Genomic DNA, 20,806 nt, shown 5'->3' with positions numbered 1-20,806 from the left:
ATATATATATATATATATATATATATATGTGTGTGTGTGTGTGTGTATATATATATATATATACATAGATCTTGTGTTCTGCAGTGAGGACCATCTCATAAATAGTAAGACCAACATGCTAATCTAAACAGAGTCATTGCCTTTATGACTATAACATTGCCATACAATTGCAGTGGGACGAGCAGTGTTATCACTCCCTCTTCTGGACATTTAAAGGAAGTGCATGTTGCAGCTTTGAGTGTAAACCTCTACAGTCTAACATACACCTTTGCAAATTGATTTAAAAAAATGGTAGAACGTTAGAGCAAGCGTTACAGACCTAGTGAATTTCCAATTAGAAAACAATTTTCTCTCACCAGATAGGTGTCATTAGGATACTTGGTACTTCTCCTCTGAAGGGGCACTATTGGAGGTCTCTCCCTGATGAAGGGGGGCTTGCTTAGTGCTCTTCTCAGCACCAGACCCATTAACAGAGCCAGCAGCAGCAACCCAAGGAACGCCACGAGAATGATGAACCACAACTCTGTATAGAACTTGTATTCAGCCCCATACAAACCTGTTTTACCTCCAGAACTTGACTCCACGGCATCTGCGGGGAACAGATGAGATGCTCAGTTAAGAAAAAAACCCAGATAAAAACATAATACAAATATTGAACTATTTAGTCTTCAATGGAAAGAGTTCACCAACTACTCTACAGCTAAGACAACTAGGTTTTTATCTCAATAATACAGAATAAATGTTAATAAAAAGTAAATAAAAATGATCTTTTATGTATAATTCACTGTTGTTTTATTATTATGAGTAAATAGAGATATGGATAGTAATGATTCAAGTATTTTTGTATTAACTCACAACCTTATACATTATTCCATTAATAACATGTTATATATTTGTACCATATGAGATACATAATAAATTGATATATTAAGAAATTTTACATACTGCAAAGGAATGATCTATTTTTACATAGCATATCTGCAGCAAACACTGCGAAACAACATATATTTACAGCATGTTCCTCATATTTTCATTTTGGTGGTTTAATGCCAGGAGTGTTTCATGAAGATCTGGAGCTTTGAAAGTAGTTAAAATGTCTGCAAGTGTTGCTTACATGCATTTTTTGTTGTATTCATCTACTTTGACTTAAACCATTTGTTATATTGAAATACAGAGTTTGCAACACTGATATCAACTCTGCCCTGAGAGAATGGAGATATTGCCCAGTCACCAGCCAGGCCGGAGTAAACGTACCTATACCAGCTGCCGTGCTGTATTTAATGACAGGAGAGCTGGCGCTGCCACTGTCAGTGCTGCAGGTAACTTGAAATGCAAAGGCTGAAGAGAAAAGTGATGATAAGAAAAGGGCACTATGAAAAAGAACCATTGAACTTCAGAATAAGACTTGATTAAGACAAAAATCATGCCCAGCCCGAAGTCATAGTATAACCCTATGGGCATACTTTTATCAGAGGTGCGTGGGATATGCAGTGAGCTGTGGAAGCCGCTGTAGATGCGCAGGTTGTTCTCAGTTAGGCTGTATTCTCTCAGAGGCCCGTTCAGAGAGAGAGAGCCGCTCCAGTCCACAGACACTGTGGTGAGGTTACTGTGCACCACAAATGGCTCCTTATACTAAGGATCTACAAAGAAAAAGCAAGAGGTGCCATGAGAATTTAAGAATTTTATATGGTAATAGGAATGACTTATGGCATTTATAATTTGTTAGCAACATATAATCAGAGCCATACGAGAGTCCTTACGTTCTTTGAGTGTGGTGATGGAGACCCAGTCAGACACAGTGCTTCCCATGTTATTGTAAGACACTACACACAGCTCATAGTTGCCATAGGGCAGTAGACCAGTGATGTTGAAGCTCTGCCCCAGTCCAAAGAACGTGATTTCCACAGGGCCAATGATACAGCTTACAGGGACAGGCTGCAGCGGCTGAGGACAGCATGATCGGACGTGGAGCTCACAGCTACACAGATGGAAGTGAAAGGGACAAATGTGACCCTGGACCACAAAACCAGTCTTAAGTCGCTGGGGTATATTTGTAGCAATAGCCAAAAATACATTGTATGGGTCAAAATTATCCATTTTTCTTTTATGCCAAAAATCATTAGGATATTAAGTAAAGATCATGTTCCATGAAGATATTTAGTGAATTTCCTACCGTAAATATATCAAAACTTAATTTTTGATCAGTAATTTGCATAGCTAAGAACTTAATTTAGACAACTTTAAACGTGATTTTCTCAGATTTTTTTTGCACCCTCAGATTCCAGATTTTCAAATAGTTGTATCTCGGCCAAATATTGTCCTAAATTTATATATATGTATATATATACTGTCCCAACAAACCATACATCAATGGAAAGCTTATTTATTCAGCTTTCAGATGATGTAGAAATCTCAATTTCGAAATTTTCAAAACTTGACACTTAAGTTTTGTGGTCCAGGGTCACAAATATTTATGTGACAGTACTACCATTCAAATGTTTGGGGTCAGTTTGATTTCTTTTAAAAAGTGACAGCAAAGACTTTTATAATGTCACAAAAAAAGATTCCACAAAAATTATAAGCAGCACAACTGCTTTCAACCTTGATAATAAAAAAGTTTCATGAGAACCAAATCAACAGAATGCATTTTGATAGATCATGTGACACTAAAGCAGGGGTGCCCAACCCTGTTCGTGGAGATCTACCTTCCTGCAGAGATCAGTTCCAACCCTGATCAAACACACCTGTCTTTAATTATCAAGTGCTCCTTCAGATCCTAATTAGCTGGTGCAGTTGTGTTTGATCAGGGTTGGAGCTGAACTCTGCAGGAAGGTAGATCTCCAGGAACAGGGTTGGCCACCCCTGCACTAAAGACTGAGTAGTAATGGCTGCTAAAAAAAATCAGCTTTGGATAAATAAATTACATTTAAATTTAGTTATTTTAAATTGTAATAATAATTATTAATATTATAGTTTGACTTTACTTTGATTAAATAAATGCAGCATTGGTTAACATCTAAGAGATTACAAAAACATTTTAAAACATCCTGATCCAACCTCTAACTTTTGTACAGTAGTATACATACAACATTTTAATAGAAGTGAACAAAATTGAAGAAAATATCAATACTTAGATATGACATTCATATTTTGATGACAAAAAAAAAAGAAAAGAAAAATCATATCTTAATGGTGAAGTGCAGATTATATCTTAATGGTAATTTCCATGCTGGTAATGGCACCGAATGGATTTGCAAGAGTAATAAAATGTTTTCAAACACTTCCTCGGTCTGTCATTGCTTAGAAAAAGAGTCCTGGAGTCCTGCCCAAACTCATACCATTGGTTGTTGTGTTGCTAGGCTAAACTTGCTCAAATGAACAGGGCAATATTTTGAATACTTGAGAAAATATTTTAAGATTGTATAAACCACACACTTCACCCTTAAAATTTAGCATAATCATGATTATATTAAGTTATCTATTTTTTATATTATGCAAAATAAAAGTTTTTTTTTCTGTGAGATCTGTACCTTTCAATGATGCCATTGGGCTGAAGAGGCATGTCCCACTCCACCAGAGCTGAGTGAGAGGTGAGGGCGACTAGACGTGGCGGGGGCTGCTGGGCCGGGGCAGAGGCCTGGGTTCGGAGCTCACTTAAGGGACCTCGGCTGCAGCACAGGAAACAGGTGCAAGCCTCCACACCTACAGAATACATAGTGAAGGGCCTAAGACCGTGGAGAGTCTGCTGGTGGGACGTCCCCTCAGACAGCTGCAGGCACAGAAATGAAAGCGCTTGTTCCAGTTTTCGACAATAAATTCTAAAAATCTAAATTCTTAGTTGCTTATATTTAATTGTTATTTATATGTATAGGTAAAGATTACATATATTGTACTTGATGTACCAGATGGTATGAGTCTTTGTTTTGTGTGAACACTCTGTAGAGGCTGACAATGCCGTTTGGCTTGGTGGGTGGCTGATATCCACCACAGCTGAGGTGGCGTGGATGTGCAGGAATTTAGGCGGGCTCAACCCCTCTGGAGGAGCTGGACCTGTGTTACCAGCACGACCTGCTGAGTTTACAGCCCACACCTAGATAGTCAAAATAAAAGAACACATGAAATCAGGTATTTATATATATATATATAAAATACTTGTAGATTTATATATAAATCTATAATAAATTTATAAAATAAAAAATATGATAAAATGCTATATTATTATATTATTATTATTATTATTATAACTCATACTACACATATACAGTGGTGGCCAAAATTATTAGGCATACTTTGGCATATTTAAAAAGTTTCAGTTTTTTTGTTGAATTGGCCACATACTCATAAATCGAACTATTACCGGAACAACCTGCGACGGAAGGAATCTGCTGGAACATTAAAAATGATGGACTGGCCCCTTCAAAGTCTGGACCTCAACTCCATTGAGCAAATTTGGGGCGAGTTGGAAAATAAACTGGCAGATCTATTGTACATGCAGAGGAAAGCCTTTGGCTTGAGTTGCAGAAGGCATGGGAAAACATTAGTGTTAAAGTTCTCAGGAAAGATATTGACACTATGCCAGAGAGGTGTGCTGCTGTAATTGCTGCAAACATACCAAATATTAAAGTTAAAAGTTGTTAAAAAGAGTACAACTCACTTCATCTGATATTTGTTGTGCTCAAAGCAACCATCTGCATGTTTCATGAACATTATGAAATTAAATCATGTTTTGGAGGCAAAAAAGGTCAATATTTTCGGATCTGTAAGGTGGTCTAATAATTTTGGCCACCACTGTATAAAAAGCAGTTCAAACTACTTCATAGGACAGAATGTGCACACACAAAAAAAAAAATGAAACAAAATCATGAAAAATGACGGTAAAATAAATAAAAAATGAGGAAGTGGGAAAATGGATACGGCAAAAAGAAAAAAAAAAAGAGAAAATGAAAATAATGAAAAACTAACTCACAGAACAACAACAAAAAAACCTCTGTATTAAACTTGAAGCTTGCCTTATTTAAATATTAAAGGGGACACTTGCCACTGGCAAGATGGCCTTTTAGTAAAACCTGGTCTATGCAGCAGAAATGTTTTTTTTTTTTTTTTTTAATCAGTGCTATATAGAAAACAGAGAAAAGGGGGTTTTGGCATTCCATTTAGCTAAAAACTTCATCACTCATAATGCATTTGTGATTTTGGCATCACCCCTCTGTTGTTCCCACTGTCCGTAGGCAGGAATACAAAAATTGCGTGAGTTCAATCTGTAGTTTTAACAAAAACCCAGAGCTGTCAAAAGTTTTGCATCATCTGGAGAGCACACATTGTTCATTTATATATACTACTGACAAAGCTGGCTGGAAAAAATCCTTTAAATTTTTTTCATAACAATTTAGCATTTTTGAGAGCTGCTTCTCTCTTTTTTTTACTACTTGCTAGACCACAGCTCCAACATGTATCATAATTTTTCCTGCTGTTGGAGTCACCCTATTGTTTTTTCGAGACCAACTAGTATACTGTAGATATGCACAAGAAAAGAAAGGAAGTTAAGTGTGCAAAGCTACAGGTGAGTGTATCGAGATGCCTGTGGTCTCTCTCACACCTGCAGGGCCGATATAAGACCGGATCTGATACCCACACCAGCACTGAAATGGCCCAGCAGACAGAGCGGAGACTCGGCACCATCCTCCTCTTAAAGAGGAGTCACCTTCACCTGATGAACCCACCTGGCGCCTTTTGCAAAAGGAAACTACCCATTCAACTACTTTGAGGAGTCAGTAGTCTTGCGCTCTTGAAGCCCTGCGGTCATTAATAGCCAAAACATCAGCATCCATTACAGAATCACTCCAGCCTGAATCTACATGAAAATTAAATTTCACCTTCATCAAGGAGTAAATGAACACATGGAAAGGTGAAGTAATCTTATTTACAAGACGAGCTGTTTGTATAATTACACAGGAAGAGTAGGAAAAGGTCAGCTGGGGTCGCTATTTGCATGAGTAAGTAATTTGTAGATTGTCAGTTATAATAGCAGCGGCAGATGGATGTTCCAGTGGATAGGGTTAAATTAGCCTCAATAATAGGCAATTACACCGTGATCAATCCAGATGATAGATCTAAGTGGCAATACGCACGGACTGCACGAGGCACCGGCTGATTTCACATTCCCATCCGAACCCGTTCCACTGCCAAAGTGACGACTAGACGTGTCGGAGCGCAAAGGGGGCGACGGAGGGGTGACAGAAGAGAAAGAGGGCGGTCACGGAAACAGCCTCTTGTCACCCAAAGAGAGAAAAGGTCACGTTGGCAGGAAGACAGTGAGGAGGAAAGAGTGACGGTTTGCTTGTGCGGCGTTACGAATGAGCAGAGAACAAAGAAATGCGATAACCTTAATTTCTCACTGATAAATCATTCCGATTCTCGGATAGGAATTTGGTGAAAAGAGATATGGCTGCTACGTTTTAAAGTGGAGTCAGCCAGGACATCTTCATGCCCTTGTATGCAGCGCAGACATTTTATTGCCACCGAAACACTTGCATACAGAGCTGTAATTAACGCGGGAAAATAAAACTATTTCATGAGCGAGCTCTAATGGATGTGGGTGTACACCGCTAGCGCCGAATCTGCCCGGAGACAGGCCCTCATTGGCTGTGGCCACGCCCCCAGTCATGGACACGGGGCCAAAAGTTCCCTTTTCTGTTATGAGCACTAGGCTAATTAAGATTTGACATAAAAGTGTCAATAAAATATGTAGCCTCTTAACATGGGATGGCTTTGATTTCACAGGGACACATGCCCTTGTGTGAGAACGAGTAAAATGAAACACAACAAAAAGGGAGACAACTCCATGACATTAGGACAAGAACATTAAAGAAAGTGGTAGTCTTGACTCCTTCAAACACACAAACGGTCAACAAACAGCCATTTATACTGTTAAATAAGCAGACGTAGACATAAGCTCAATGACGCTTCCAGGATAGTTAGCAACCTCCCTGGGGAAAGCCAATAGCATTAAAAGGTCTTTCCAATACTTGTACATTTGGGAGGCCTAACAGCTAATTCAATGGCTTCGATCGTAATCGTCAGCATTCAGCCAGGCCCAGATTAATGGCCCTGTCGCTTGTCCGTCATCACTCAGCTCCGCCCGCCATCTGTCATAAATTACCGCTCATAAATAAGATGGAACAATCAGGCAAACTCTATCAATTTAGTCCTGATCAGCCCACGCCTCTCAGGCCTGACAGTCAAATGCTAATGTTATTTTGCTCCAAAGGCTAGGCTGTCAATTAAGAAAGGTCTCGTAAGGCGACGGCGGTGCGATGAATATAGTGAGTTAGATTAAACGCCTGTCTGTGTGAATGAGAGAGTATAGATGAGCAGAACGTTAAACACAACAGCAACAAATAATCATGCTAATTAAATATTCCTTGAGGACAAGTTTATATGGCAGATTTAATCATGTTTAGTTGCATGATTATGCTAAAATATTATGTATCATAAGAATAAAGTATGAAGTATCACAAAGTCTAGAGGGATGATTTCATATTCAGGATGCACCATGCTAAAAACTAAACGTGCTGAAACTAAAACTATACAAAATTACTGTAGCATCCATTCAGAACACCTCAGCAAATGTATGGCAACCCTCTGTCAACTATCCACAAGCTTACAGACAAGTCACATTTTCTTGGGAAAATATAAAGTCTGTTCATTCTTTGTGTAATATAATAATTTAGGTATAAAAAGTTCAAATCAAATCCACCATGACAGTAAATTCTGAAATTTATTAGTGAAATGAGAACCAGCGGTGTGACCTGGTATTCGTAGGCTGTGTAGGGCAGGGGTTTGTCATCGTGGCAGGAGTTGCGGTAGACCAGTGTAGTTACAGATCGGCTGTCTTTGTCTAAAGCGTGTTTTCGGTACAGCTCGTAGTGCAAAAGTTTCCCATTCGGCTCAGCTGGAGGAGACCAGGACAGCAGAAAGACTGTCTGTATGCCCTTAGGGTTAGTTTGCAGCTCCAGCAGCGGGGCAGGTTGTCCAGCAGGAGGCGACTCAAGCATCTGTGTTGAAGACCAATCACTAGCAGCGCAGCCTAACAGGGTGCAGGCCTCCACTCTTACCTCATATCTACATAAATACACAAACAAATAATACAATTAACATTAAATAAATAATATCTAAAAATAAAGAAAAACAATAGGTAAAAATATCAATAGGGCACATATGAAAATAAATAAAACATTACACCAATTAAATAATCACTTTTTTTTACCTCAATTTCATCAGTAAGTTTTTTTGTTTTACTTTTTTTATTTGATTTCGAATATTTAGGAATATAAACATAATTTTTGTGCTTATCCTAGTAACGTTCTGTTATTTATCAACAGTATAGACAACGGACTAAAGGGTTTCTCCTTCAGAAGGTCACCAGCGATGGACTGAAGGAGAAAAGGGAGAGAAGAGAGGAGAACAGGAGAATAAAGGGAAGGTCATCTGAAAAAGGCAATGAGTGGCGAGTTGATAATGCTGATGAACTATTATCATCACCCCACTTATCTGGGTTTTCACTTCAACATACGTATACAGCTCCAGACTTTACTCATCCCTCATTTGAGTGCCTCCTCCTTCTGACTGTCTTTGTCTATGCCAAGGATGGAAACATTAGAAAAGGCTCAAGGTTGACTCCCTCCCCCTTTAAGATTCTCTCTCTCTCCTTTTCTTTCTTCGCACATTTGGTTTTATCAGTGTGTCTGTCTTTGGTGCAGCAACTGAAAAAGTCTGACTAGCTAATTTAGGTTTGAAGCTAGACAATATAACAAGAAAATATCTACTTCCAATTCTATTTAAAGATGCTATAAGTACTCTGTTAATTGTTCATTTATCTATCTTCAGCCTCAAATGCTAGGGGTTGCCTTACAATATACCTTACGTACCAAAATTCCATAAACAGTAAACAGTGTTAGTGCTGCATGCTGGTATTTTACCTGTAGTAAGGCTTTAGTGCAGTAAGGGAGAAACTTTGGCTTTGAAACGCACTGTGATGTGAAGCAAAAATTAAATGTTTCATGTTGGGCTCAGCTGGGTCCCGTTTGTAAAGCGAGTAGCTGATGATGACCCCATTAGGTCGTGCAGGGGGGTCCCATTGCACCATAATGCAGAATGGCCCCAGAGCCTCCAGTCTGGGGGGAGCCACTCCAGAGGGCGCTGACGGCTGTGTTCTGGCCACTGTCGGTGGACTGGTAGTGGCGCCTTGACTGTTATTGGCAGTGATGGTGTAGCTGTACGCAACGCTTGGAAGTAAGGTGAAGTCATGGTAACGGGTGTCCATGCCAGTGTAAATGAGGCTCCCGTTTCGACGGAGCTCATACCCTATGATTACTCCATTGGGCTGGATGGGCTCTCTCCACGTGACCTCAACCGATTCAGGGCCTGTGACTTTAAGAGTTGGGGCGGGCATCCCTGTGGGTGGTGCTTCTCTTGTCTGGACTGAAGTGGGTGAACTGGCAGTGCAGCCGCCATTGGTGCAAGCCATTGGTGCAAGACGAGGATGTAGGAAACATGTGACTGTAGATCCAAAACCTGTGCACTTTTTCCCTCGGTAGACCTCCTCATAGTTCATTTTAAGAATATACACCACAATCTCACCATTCTGAGAACAGTCCACGACACATTGAGTGAATAGGAAGTGACATCAGACACCATAGGTGGCTCTATGTTAGCAGGGGCGGCTTCTAACGTCCTGATCTGCGTCGGCTCACTGGTAACACACCCTGCCACGGTGCAGGCAATGACTGCGTAACTATAGAGAGTGTATGCGGTTAAATCCACATCAGTGTAGTTGAATACGCTTGAATCGAAGCTGAAATGGAAGCCAATGTTGTCCCTCTGAATCCTGTAGGTCAGAAGAACACCATTGGGCTGCAAAGGAGGCGTCCAAGTTACGAAGACTTCATTAGGCTTGCCCTCTACATGACTGACAACCGGAGGAGCCAATCCTCTAGGAGGAGCTTGTTTGGTTTGAACTGTGAGCCACAGGCTATCGGTATATCCTGCCGCATTTGAAACACGCACTCGAAACTTGTACCTGCTCCAGGGCAGAAGGCCAGACATATTATAGGAGAAGCTGTTAGCCTGGGTGTCGTTCTGGATGAACAGAATCTTGGCTCTCATCAAGTCATCTTCATCACTCCGTACCCTGCCATCCTCTAGACTTACAGCCAGAACCTGGTACTGCAGGATCCTGCCGTTTGGCTGGGTGGGTGGAGACCAGCGGAGCGCCACGCTGCGGGATTGGACCTGCTGTACCGTAGGAGCTGGTTGAGAGGATGGGGCGGCCTCCTCGGTGGTTACGCGTTGAGGTGCGGTCCTTGTACAGCCCGCTTCAGTGCAAGCTTCGAGAACGAGCGTGTACACAGTGTAGGGTTCCAGACGGCGGAAGAGGAACTGATGTGCGAGGCCGCTGAACTCCAAGCTGTCCTCATTGAAGATATTGTACATCTGTGGATATAAATATGGTAAATAATAGCAGATTCTGGAGCTGATAATGCAATGTTACTGTCATTGAGGGTGGCATACTTTGATGACTCCATTTGGAGAGGCTGGTTCAGCCCACAGTAGAAGCAGTACTCGGCCGTGTTCTTTCTTCTCCACACTGAAGTTAGCCAGGCCACTTGGAGAAGCTTCAAGGGTCTGAATGGTGGTCCAAGGACTAGACCCCTGACCTGCTCCATTAACTGCTTCTATACGCACAATATATGTGGTGTGCGGCTCCAACCCAAACACACGAGCTTGAAAAATTTTACCCTACAACACAAAAAGACACAAATATAATTAGTGTATGTTATAAACATAGAAATATTACCATTATTATTGATAAAATTAAGTAATTAATATAAAAATACAATTTAATAATTATAAAATTATTCATCATCATCATCATGAATAATAATAATAACGTATTATCTACAGCATACATTACATAGTGTATATTTCATTAAATGCATTATATAAAAATTTTTGTGAATGCTGTACTCATGAATAGATTGTGAAATTGTGAAGATGGGGAAAAAAAACAACAACACAAAAAACAAAAAACAAAACCCATACAAACAAAATACATAAAATATAAAAACCTTATAAATCACCATATGGAGGCTCAAAAATATCAATATTAAAAAGCAAAATATAAATTGAGAACTCAAAGACATGTAACACTGTCAGAATCCATATATCTGAATATTAGTTTTGTAAATGCATGTTTGCTTTTTTAACAGAATTATTCATTCCTTAAAAAAAAAAAATCATTTGACCAGAAACAAAATACATAATTCTTACCATCAACAATAAAACTACAGACCCCTCTCTACTATCCCTATGCAGATTTTACACCCCAATACATTACATTGCTGGGAGGCACTGAAGCATTTAAAACGCTACCTTTTTGAGTGGTTGAAAAACTGAGAACATTTGGACTATAAACCAGCAAACATATGCACACTGTCAATAGAGACAGCTGTTTCATTTCACTTTATTTCAGCACAGAGACTTATATCCTGCCCCTAGATGGCAATGCTATCAAACACTTTCCTAAACATGTGCACCAAGACATTAACAAGCAGGCGCTCCCTCATCCAGGATACTCAAGGCAGCCATTAAAAAGCGACTAAGAGAATTGATTTTTGTTATAGATTTCCAAATAAATGTTTATGGAACAGATCCCTAAAATGGGAAGTGTTTAAGTTTTGATTAAGAGAACTGGTTATGCTGCCTTTTGGGTGTGCATAGATCCACCATACATCATATTCTCAACATTACAGAATTACATGTCTTATTTCAAAAGAGAATGCGTCAGGTATTTAAATTATGTAAAACACACACTTTAAATTCTAAATCCTTTATATTAAGACAAATTGCATATGAACCTGAACGTGTAAACCTCTGTATGGAAGCCAACAGCAGTCAGGCTTCTGGACAAAAGCACTGAATTCAGACTTTCTGTAATGGAGGCAGAAAGAGGCCTCGCTGTTATAAACTTTAAAGAGGTATCAGAAGCACATTTAGCATTAGCTCAGGGAATCAGTCATTTGTAAAGGGGAAAGAAGTCTTTTAAAGCCCTTTTTCTTTCCTCTTTTCCTCTTTCAACTGAGCACAGGTCTCCCTAGTCTCATCAGCTGCTTACATATGTGTTATTTCCTGTGACAGCACTGGGGGCTGCTTGGGCCAGGGGATGATTTTAATTAAGAATAACCATGTGGATTTGTCACAACAATTATGCTGATTAGATGAAAGTGGAGATTCCTGACCCTTCAAAGGTGTGGGACTGCTTAATTTGCATACAGTAGGCATACTGTCCCGGCCTGCCACTGCTGACTTCAGCCTGAGCTGGATTTTATTAGTATCACGCTAACAGCTACAGGGCCCGGGAAATGCCTCATCAAAAAGCATCAAATGGAGCCTTTGGTCATGTTTTAAGCAACCTACACTCCAACTCTGTTAGAAATGTAGGAGAATTTTAGGCAGATAAAATGATGCACTGATGCATTTTGTTGTAAGGGTTATCATTCAACTCTGAATATCCCTGAATGTCTAATGTTTGTTTTTTTATACACACATAGATTCTAGAAAATAATACAAATCTTCTCTAGACTGGTATATTAAAACAAACTGAGGAAAGGAATTCATGTTGCACATTTCAAAACCAACTTTCCTGTGCTATTCACAGGCCGTTCACCAAAAAATTAAAATTCAGTTTTTGTCCAAACATTGAAAGTCAATGGGATCCAAAACAACATTAAACCACACTGACTTTCATTATATAAACTAAAAACTGTAAATTTAACTCGTGTTACGCAGAATAAAGAAAGTCATACACGTTTGGAATAAATGATGACAATTTTCATTTTTGATGAACTATCCCTTTAATATTTCAATCACTCCATTGCTCTCATTCCTGCCAGTAACTTAGTTTAATTGTTGAGAAAGTCTACAGAATTTAGAGCATCATTTCAAAGAATCTTCCCTTTTGTTCTGCCGTACTAACAACTGACAACCAGATCCTGAGATGCCTTGACACTATTAATTATTTGTGGTTTAGATGTAAAGTTCTATTCAAGCCAAGCCTCAATCAGATGGAGGGCTCTTGAATCACTGAGCTGTTCTTCAGACTGGGCCGGTGTCTGATGAAGGAAACCCCTCATGCATGCAAACGCACACATAAAGAAACAGACGAAAGTACCGTTTACCAATGTAAATGTGGCAATCTGAGTATGTATGACAATCAGGACTGTGAATGAGGGAAGCTGTTTTCAGAAAATAAGAGCACATGCAGTCAAGTACACCACTAACTTTAGCTCTTTAAATAAGAAATTAGATTTAACAGGCTCTCTCAGAGTGTTTACTAAGTATTATAATCTGAAAGCATATTCTAGACAATATAATAGCAGAATAATGCTTTTTCAGTGTATTGTTTGGCCTTCTATATTATAGATGTCTATATCATTTATTTAAAAAATGTATATTTGTACATAATATTTAAAAATGTATATTATATTTATATACTATATATAGATACATGCACATATACAGTATACATGTCCTAACCACCAGGCAACGACTCCTATAACCTATAAACATTTTTGAATCTTTAAGCTACACAAATAAATTCCTCAATTGTGTCACCAGCCTGGTCTGAAACTAGGAATGAGATTAAAGTTTGTGAAAGCTCAGAGGAATCCACTATCAAAATCCACAGGCCTTCGGGAGCTCCCCTCTGTGTGTCCTTTCAGCAAATGAGCATGGGTCCAACCAGGGCCCAAACGAGCTACTCGCGGTTCTGCTTCAACAGTGTGTATATGAGTCTACACAAAGACATGGTCCAATGCGCCGCCATCATGTTTATGCACTCTTCACTGTGTTCTTAATGATAAACTAACAGATTGTAAACATGTTTCAACCCCCCCCTCATTTTTTTTCCTGTGCATTTTTTAAACAATGTCCTTCATGTTAGAGTGGTTACAGGCAGCAGAAGGACATCATTAGAGCCATGGTTAAACTGTAATTTACACCATTAGGAAGGCAGGAGCAATTTTTATTGCCTAGTAAATTTCAGCTCTGAAATATTTGGACCATATGGCTCAATTTGTGTAATAACCTTAATTTCTTGCACCCTTCAGGTCCGCCTGCATCTCCGCTTGCCACTCCAACAGAGTCGGGCTTCTGTGAGCAAAAGGCGAAGCGTCTATAGAGCGGCGGTGGAGATTAATAAGGTGTCACGTCCTGTTTGGGTGAAGGCATTGGAACAGCAGCCAGATGGTATCTCTGCAAATGACTGTCAGGGGTCCTGATCTAATCAATAGGATGTATTAATACATCTCCCATCGCTGGGGTTCTCATGGGGCTGCTGAGCAACATCTGGAAAGATCAGGAGGGGGAGAGAGAGAGTACGAGAGGCAGAAAGAGCGGTGGAAGCTATGTACAGAGAGCAGAGGAAAAAGGCGATAGCGTTAAGAAGGAAAAGAAAGTGTGAGAGCAAAAAAAAAAAAGGAAGAGAGGAAGGGATGGGACAGGTCTGGTGCTGGCTGTGACTGGGCCTGCCTAATCTCTCATGTAGGCTTGATAAGTGTTCGGTAATGAGGGGCGTCTGCACACATGGTGAGGGAGGAAGCTTTTGGCGGCTCAGACTGCCTGTGCTCCGTAGCCTCATTCAGTCCCGCCGCCATGACGTCCACATTAATCACACGCACTGGCACGAGGTACGACACACAGCACAGCCAGGGATCAATAGCAGCCCCACCCACCACCAACAAAAAAAAAAGAAAAAAAAGAGGATAGGCATGCTCAGACCACAGAAGACCACAAACCTTACTCTCTGCTAAAGCGCTACTGAACAGCATAACACCATCTGCTCCATGATCTAACTTGTCACCACATATCGACACTATGTGTCTAAGCAACGGTTTCTAAATTGAAATCAAAGACGAAACATCTAACACAAACTCCTTTTGGATTGATTTGATACCTACAGCGTGTTTACTGGTCAGGGCTCAACAATAAGGATGACACATATGTTTTGCATTCCAAATAAACAACATTTGATTTTAAGACATTTGGTTTTAATAGTGTATTCAAGTGTTGCTATCATTAACTAAGACTAAATATCTAAAAGGTTGTTTCTGGTAATTTAAATAAAGCTAAAATAACAAAAAACATAAATAACCTATTAGATGTACAATTAAAAATGTTTCGCAGGCAAATAACAGAAGTAAGTATGATTAGCTTGAAGTACTAACACTGCTAAAACTAAAAACTGAAATTAAAGCTTATATATATATAAAACTAAAAATGCAAAACACATAAAATAAACAAAAACTAAACTAAAACTCAAAACTACATACAAAAGGCTAATTAAAATATATAAAAAACAACAACAACAACAACGGTGTCTTCTGCTGATGTAAACCAAGTAACCAAGATAAAGTTATCCAGTCTTAAAAGCATAATTTAAAATGGGTAAAAAAACATTTTAAATATTTGTTCAATGAATTTGTTCAGTGATGAGATACATTTTTAAAAACAATTTTTAATTCATAGTCTTTTAATTTATTGTTTTAATTAAATTATTTTAATAGCTATAACAGCTATTACTGTGCATACTGAGCTATTTTTTAAATAATATAATATAATGTGCATGCATAATATAATATTATGTAATACATAATATTTAAAAACAAATTGGAATGTATAGGTTTTTTAGTTCATAGCTACATAACATGTACAGCTATTATTGCTATATAATATATACAAATAAACTGATATAATATATTGCTTGTTGAGGATTTTTCCTTCTAAGATTTACTAGTGCATGAACTAACAGGAATGACAAGTTTTTTTCTCTGCATAATCCTTCATTCTCAGACATGAAAACAACTTCACTCCACCAGAGAACATTAACCTGTAGCCACTCAACAGTTGGCAACAGCTAAATCAATATGATGCCCCACTGCAGGCCAAGTATTGACATGGCAGGCGGACAGCTGATATAGCACAAAGTCAGTGTCCAAAAAAAGATTCTGCAGGATCGATGGATTAAAAATGTAGCTGTGAGAAATTGCACTAATACCCACACTACAATTTCCCCGTGGCAGCTGTTATGCGATTGGGCAGTGTCTTCAGCAGATGACCATGGAAAAACTCAGAGCAGAATGGGTAAATGAACCTTTATATTATAAACTGCTTTCTTTACATCACAAATAATTAGCCTGGTTCTGTCTAAAAATCCCAAACTGAAAATACTAGTGCTATTTCTATTTCAAAATATTTATTTCCAAAAATGTATTCTTACCAAATTCACATTATACATTAAATACTGTATAAAAATACAAATCTTTAACCATAAATTATATAATAAAATTACAAAAAAATGTACAATTTGAAAAATGATAAATTTGCATCAGCCATTAGGAGGCCAGGGTCATAACTCAAGAGGACTGAGGACACGTGGAAAATTAATTACAAGCTGATTAACTGCAATCTGACGTCACACGTTCACCACTGAAGCCGACCTCTGGAGGTCAAGAAAACCTGAAAGGACTGCCAAGAGAATAGAAGCTGAACTGTAAATTACTCTCAAAGAAAAGAGGGGTGCTGATAAAAGGCCTATCCTGGATGACGTTCATTAATTGCTATCAAAATAATTAATTTGTCTATTAGGCAGGCATCTATCTGGTGCTCTGTGGGAGAAGCTGAACTCCTCAGTGGGTTCTGGATTCTTTCCCCTATGGTGTTGCTGCTATCAGGGGGCAAACTGGCTCTGTTCACACTTGTTTTGAACAGGAGCTCAAGCTGAAGCCTTTAATTTGGCCATGATGCAGTTGTGAGCATCTGCAAGGAAAGCAGCACACTATTTTTCCTCTGTGTCAAACATGAGAATGTCATGAATCACAGCGGTTACTTTTATAGGTGGAGACATCAGCGGATGAGGAATCTGTTTAAACATGCGAGCAATGGGCTGATCGCTGATGAATGATCTCAGACAGATGCTGATGCTGGAAACTTCAGGTGCTGAAGCTGAGCTGAGAACTAGAAGCAGTTGCAGCCAAACACACAACAATGGGTCACTATACACTCAAAGTACGCTCAAAATAAATCATAAAAATAATCTAAGCAAACAATCTTACTATATTCAACAAAATAATCAACTATAATTTCAGTTAAAGATTTTGAACTGAAAGCATAACTCTGCTTTCAGACAAGGGTTTTTCTTAAATGACAGGTTGGAGCATGCTGTCAAACATTTTAAATGTTTATTAATTTACTGTTCAAAGGTTTGGTCTGTGAGATTCTTTAATTTTATTTATTTTTTATTTTTGAAACATTAGGCATATACATGACAGCAAAAAAGACAGTAAAATACAGTAAAAGCAATACTGTAAAGTATTATAACAACTTAAAATAAATGTTTTCTATTTAAATATCTTTTAAAAAGTTTTTTGTTATCCTAGAATGACAAAGCAGTAGTGTCACATTATCCCATAAAAAGTTATAAAAAATCTCACTGAACTCAAACATTTAAACAGTAGTGTAAACATTTTTTATTCGTTAAATGTGAGTTTTAGTTTTTTTAAAGTTAGGACTAAGCGGCCAGCAGCAGACAGTGAGTTGATCATAGCCTATGTTTGATCAATTTAGCCTTCTCAAATAATCACGACTTGTTTAAAATTAAATTTTAGTTTAAACGCTTAACCTAGATAAATGTGTACTGATGCATATCCAGTCGTTTGTGTGGAGAGTGGAAGCTGAAGCGTGCTTTACAGGACATGGAGGAGCCAGAGCGATCACTTGCATTGGAAACATTTCAAAATACGCGTCATTTTTGCTCATAAAGGTAATAGTAATAGGCTGCATTGTTAGGAACTACTTTTATTTGTGTGCACTCAAGATATCAACAAAACGTGGTTTTATAAAAAAAAAAAAAGAAAAAAAAAAGAAAAAAAGCAGTTTCAGTTTTGAGCAGGATCGCTTCTGAAAAACCGAAACATAGCGAATACTTGCCTCACTGACTCAAATGCATGGGTGATCCAAAATGCAGCTTTTCCCGAAGCATTGGGAACTTTTAGAAACAACGCTCCAAATTCTCCCTGATGCTCTGCATGGTCAATTGTCACCTGTATGCTAATGCGTGCGAATATGCGTTGCTTATTGCGTAGGCGATGTGTAATATTTATAATATAATCAATATTTCATACAGTCGCCATGTGTGCTCTAATAACTGTATGTTTTTTTCCCCCATGGGTAATAACAGGGAAAATGTCCAACAGCTTTTTTTTTTTTGGTGACCAAAACTTTAATGGATGTGCCTACACAGAAAATGACTTTCAAAATTTACCAACCTTCAGAACTATTCACTGATGTAAAACCTGTGAAAGCTAGCCCCAGTCTCCCCTATATTGTCTCATATATCATGATATTATGATTCACATTCAAAAAGTAGCATCATAGTCAGCACCGATAGCCTTGTGGGCAGCACGCCAATCCCGGTTTGAGGGCCTTTCCTGATCCAGTCCCCCTTTTTCTCTCCCACTTTGCCTTCTGTCAGCTCTACAATGTCTTATCATAATAAAGGTAGCATCATATCTCTCTCAGAGATGATAGCATAGTGTTGTCAACTGATAATCACAGATAACGGTTTCTTTGATTGTTCTTTCTGTCTAATAATAGGAAAAAAGTGTTGCCTCTCTATTCATTTGATAGATTTGTGCAAAATATATTTTGTGGGTGCTATTTCACAGATCATTACTCAATCGTCTTGCTTCTTTGCACGTGGTTAATTTATAACTTCTCACACAATGTATTGGACAGCATACCGAACTGATGAGAGAAAAGAGTATTACCAGAACTGTAAGAGCAGTAACAGTTGTGGAGTTGAACGTAGGATCGTTGGGTAGTTTCTGGTACACCACTTTGTACTTGGAGATCACTCCGTTTGGCATGTTAGGCTGGGTCCAGCTCAGCAGAAGAGAGTAGGCACTGGTGGGGTGGGCCGAGGGTGCGTCCATACCCTGCGGTTCTGCCTCTAGAGTTCGGACGGAGGTCCAGAAGCTGGAGGCAGAGTCTTTAGAATTGACGGCGGTGACTCTGTATTCATATTCACTGAACGGTAGAAGGGAATCTGAGGCATCGATTAACTCTAGATTATTGAACACCAGCAGCTGCTCTTGAGTTCCAGTTAGTCGTCTGGTGGAAACAGAGTTAAGATTACATGAAAAACTAGAAATACTTAATCTACCATAGAATGAAAGACTACAAAAACATGACAAAATGCATAAAGCGTCTTCCTTCATAAAGTTCCTTCAAATGCAGCTGCAGTTAAAAATGAAGCCCCAAAACAAACAAATCCAGTGGGGGTGCCAAAAGAAGGTTGAAGAGATGAGAAAGAACACACAGAGGAGGTGAGGAGCAGGGGTAGAGCGCTGGGCTTTGCTCAAGCTTCGTTAATTCCTCCACATTAGAGGCCTGGCTTCCATGCTGCTGGAGAAAATGACATTCACCGCTCTAATGTGGCCCCTGCCGGCCCCACTCGCACCGCAACGGCCTAATCTCACCCACTGCATTAAAATAAAGCCAAACAGAGGCTGGCAGGGGAGAAGAACGTCTCACACCATGGCGCTAAACTACAGCACACAGCTGCGATCAGCAGTCTGTTCCACACACATACCGACACTGCATCTGGAACACAAGACAGGAAGTAAATGTAGTAATAGGCATTTAGTTTTTCATACGTTTGCGTTGATAAAAAAAAATATGTTTAAGACTTAGATCTAAATGAAACACCCTGTCCAGTAAAGCAAATTAGAAATTATTTCCAAAGAATAAGATGTAAGGACATGGATTCTTACACACAAACACTCTTTTTGGGAATTCTGGATATGACATACAGTAAGCAGGGTCACAGGTCAGTCGTGATGAATTGAATACAAAGAAAGATGCATAATAAAAGATCTTACTCATTATTAGCAAACCGAAAATGTAATCTTTGACTGTACAAGGGTCATGCCATTTTTTTTCTTCCATTGGTTAGAAAATTTTTAGAACAATAGCAGTTCTTCACTTACACAATGTTTTGCCATCACAGGAATTAATTACATATTAAATATATTAAAGAAAATATTTTTTTTAATTATAATAATATTTCACAATACTTTATACTGCATTTTAATGAGAGAAATTGACAATGATTACCTATATATACATTTCAGCCACTCTTTCATAACACTAGGATCCACTGGACGGACATAAAGAGCAGCAGGTGCTACACACAGCCAGGAAGAGTACAAGGTTTTCCAAGTTTTATTAATTTTAAAAATTCCTGCTTCCTGCTTCCTCCTTATGAGGTCAAAAATCCAGCATTTTTGAACGGAGACATTTTTGCGGATTAGTCCCACTGCTATTTATTTACATATCCATAAATCAAACTCTTTTACTTTAAACCATCAACAAGAATTTGATTTATCATATGACATGACCCATTTAAGAAGTCCAGCGTCTTGAGGCTGTAACAGCTAGATGAATAAGTAGTTCATCAATGCTTGTATTGTCTCACCAGCATCTTCTGCATCAACTGTATGCATGCAATATAAACACGGGTGTATTCTTAAGAACTGATTTACAATAATTCTGTACAGCATCCAAGGACTATGCCAGGTAATACCTCATTCTCCTGTGTAATATAAGTTAAATGCACGTAGGACAAACATCCCTGAGGAGGGGACACTCACTTCACAATCTCAGATAACCTCCAATGAGCTGAATACATACA

At 38.8% G+C, this 20,806-nt stretch overlaps 1 pseudogene across 1 annotated transcript in view; it reads right to left on the bottom strand.

Annotated features, from left to right (window-relative positions):
- The window catches only part of LOC306886729 (usherin-like), a 249,435-nt pseudogene that overhangs the window by 425 nt on the left and 228,204 nt on the right, over positions 1–20,806 (bottom strand). Inside the window, exons 61-70 of the transcript in view lie at positions 18,882–19,224; positions 10,570–10,797; positions 8,979–10,491; positions 7,809–8,121; positions 3,903–4,090; positions 3,531–3,769; positions 1,761–1,978; positions 1,464–1,640; positions 1,255–1,338; positions 357–589 (exon numbers count right to left, since the gene is read on the bottom strand). The product of the transcript in view is annotated as an usherin-like (transcript). The remainder of the gene's footprint in view (positions 1–356; positions 590–1,254; positions 1,339–1,463; positions 1,641–1,760; positions 1,979–3,530; positions 3,770–3,902; positions 4,091–7,808; positions 8,122–8,978; positions 10,492–10,569; positions 10,798–18,881; positions 19,225–20,806) is intronic.

The sequence above is a fragment of the Barbus barbus genome (assembly GCF_936440315.1).
Source record: "Barbus barbus genome assembly, chromosome: 20".
NCBI lineage: Eukaryota > Metazoa > Chordata > Actinopteri > Cypriniformes > Cyprinidae > Barbus > Barbus barbus.
Note: the sequence above shows the minus strand (reverse complement) of the source record. Positions and strands in the feature narration are given on the sequence as shown.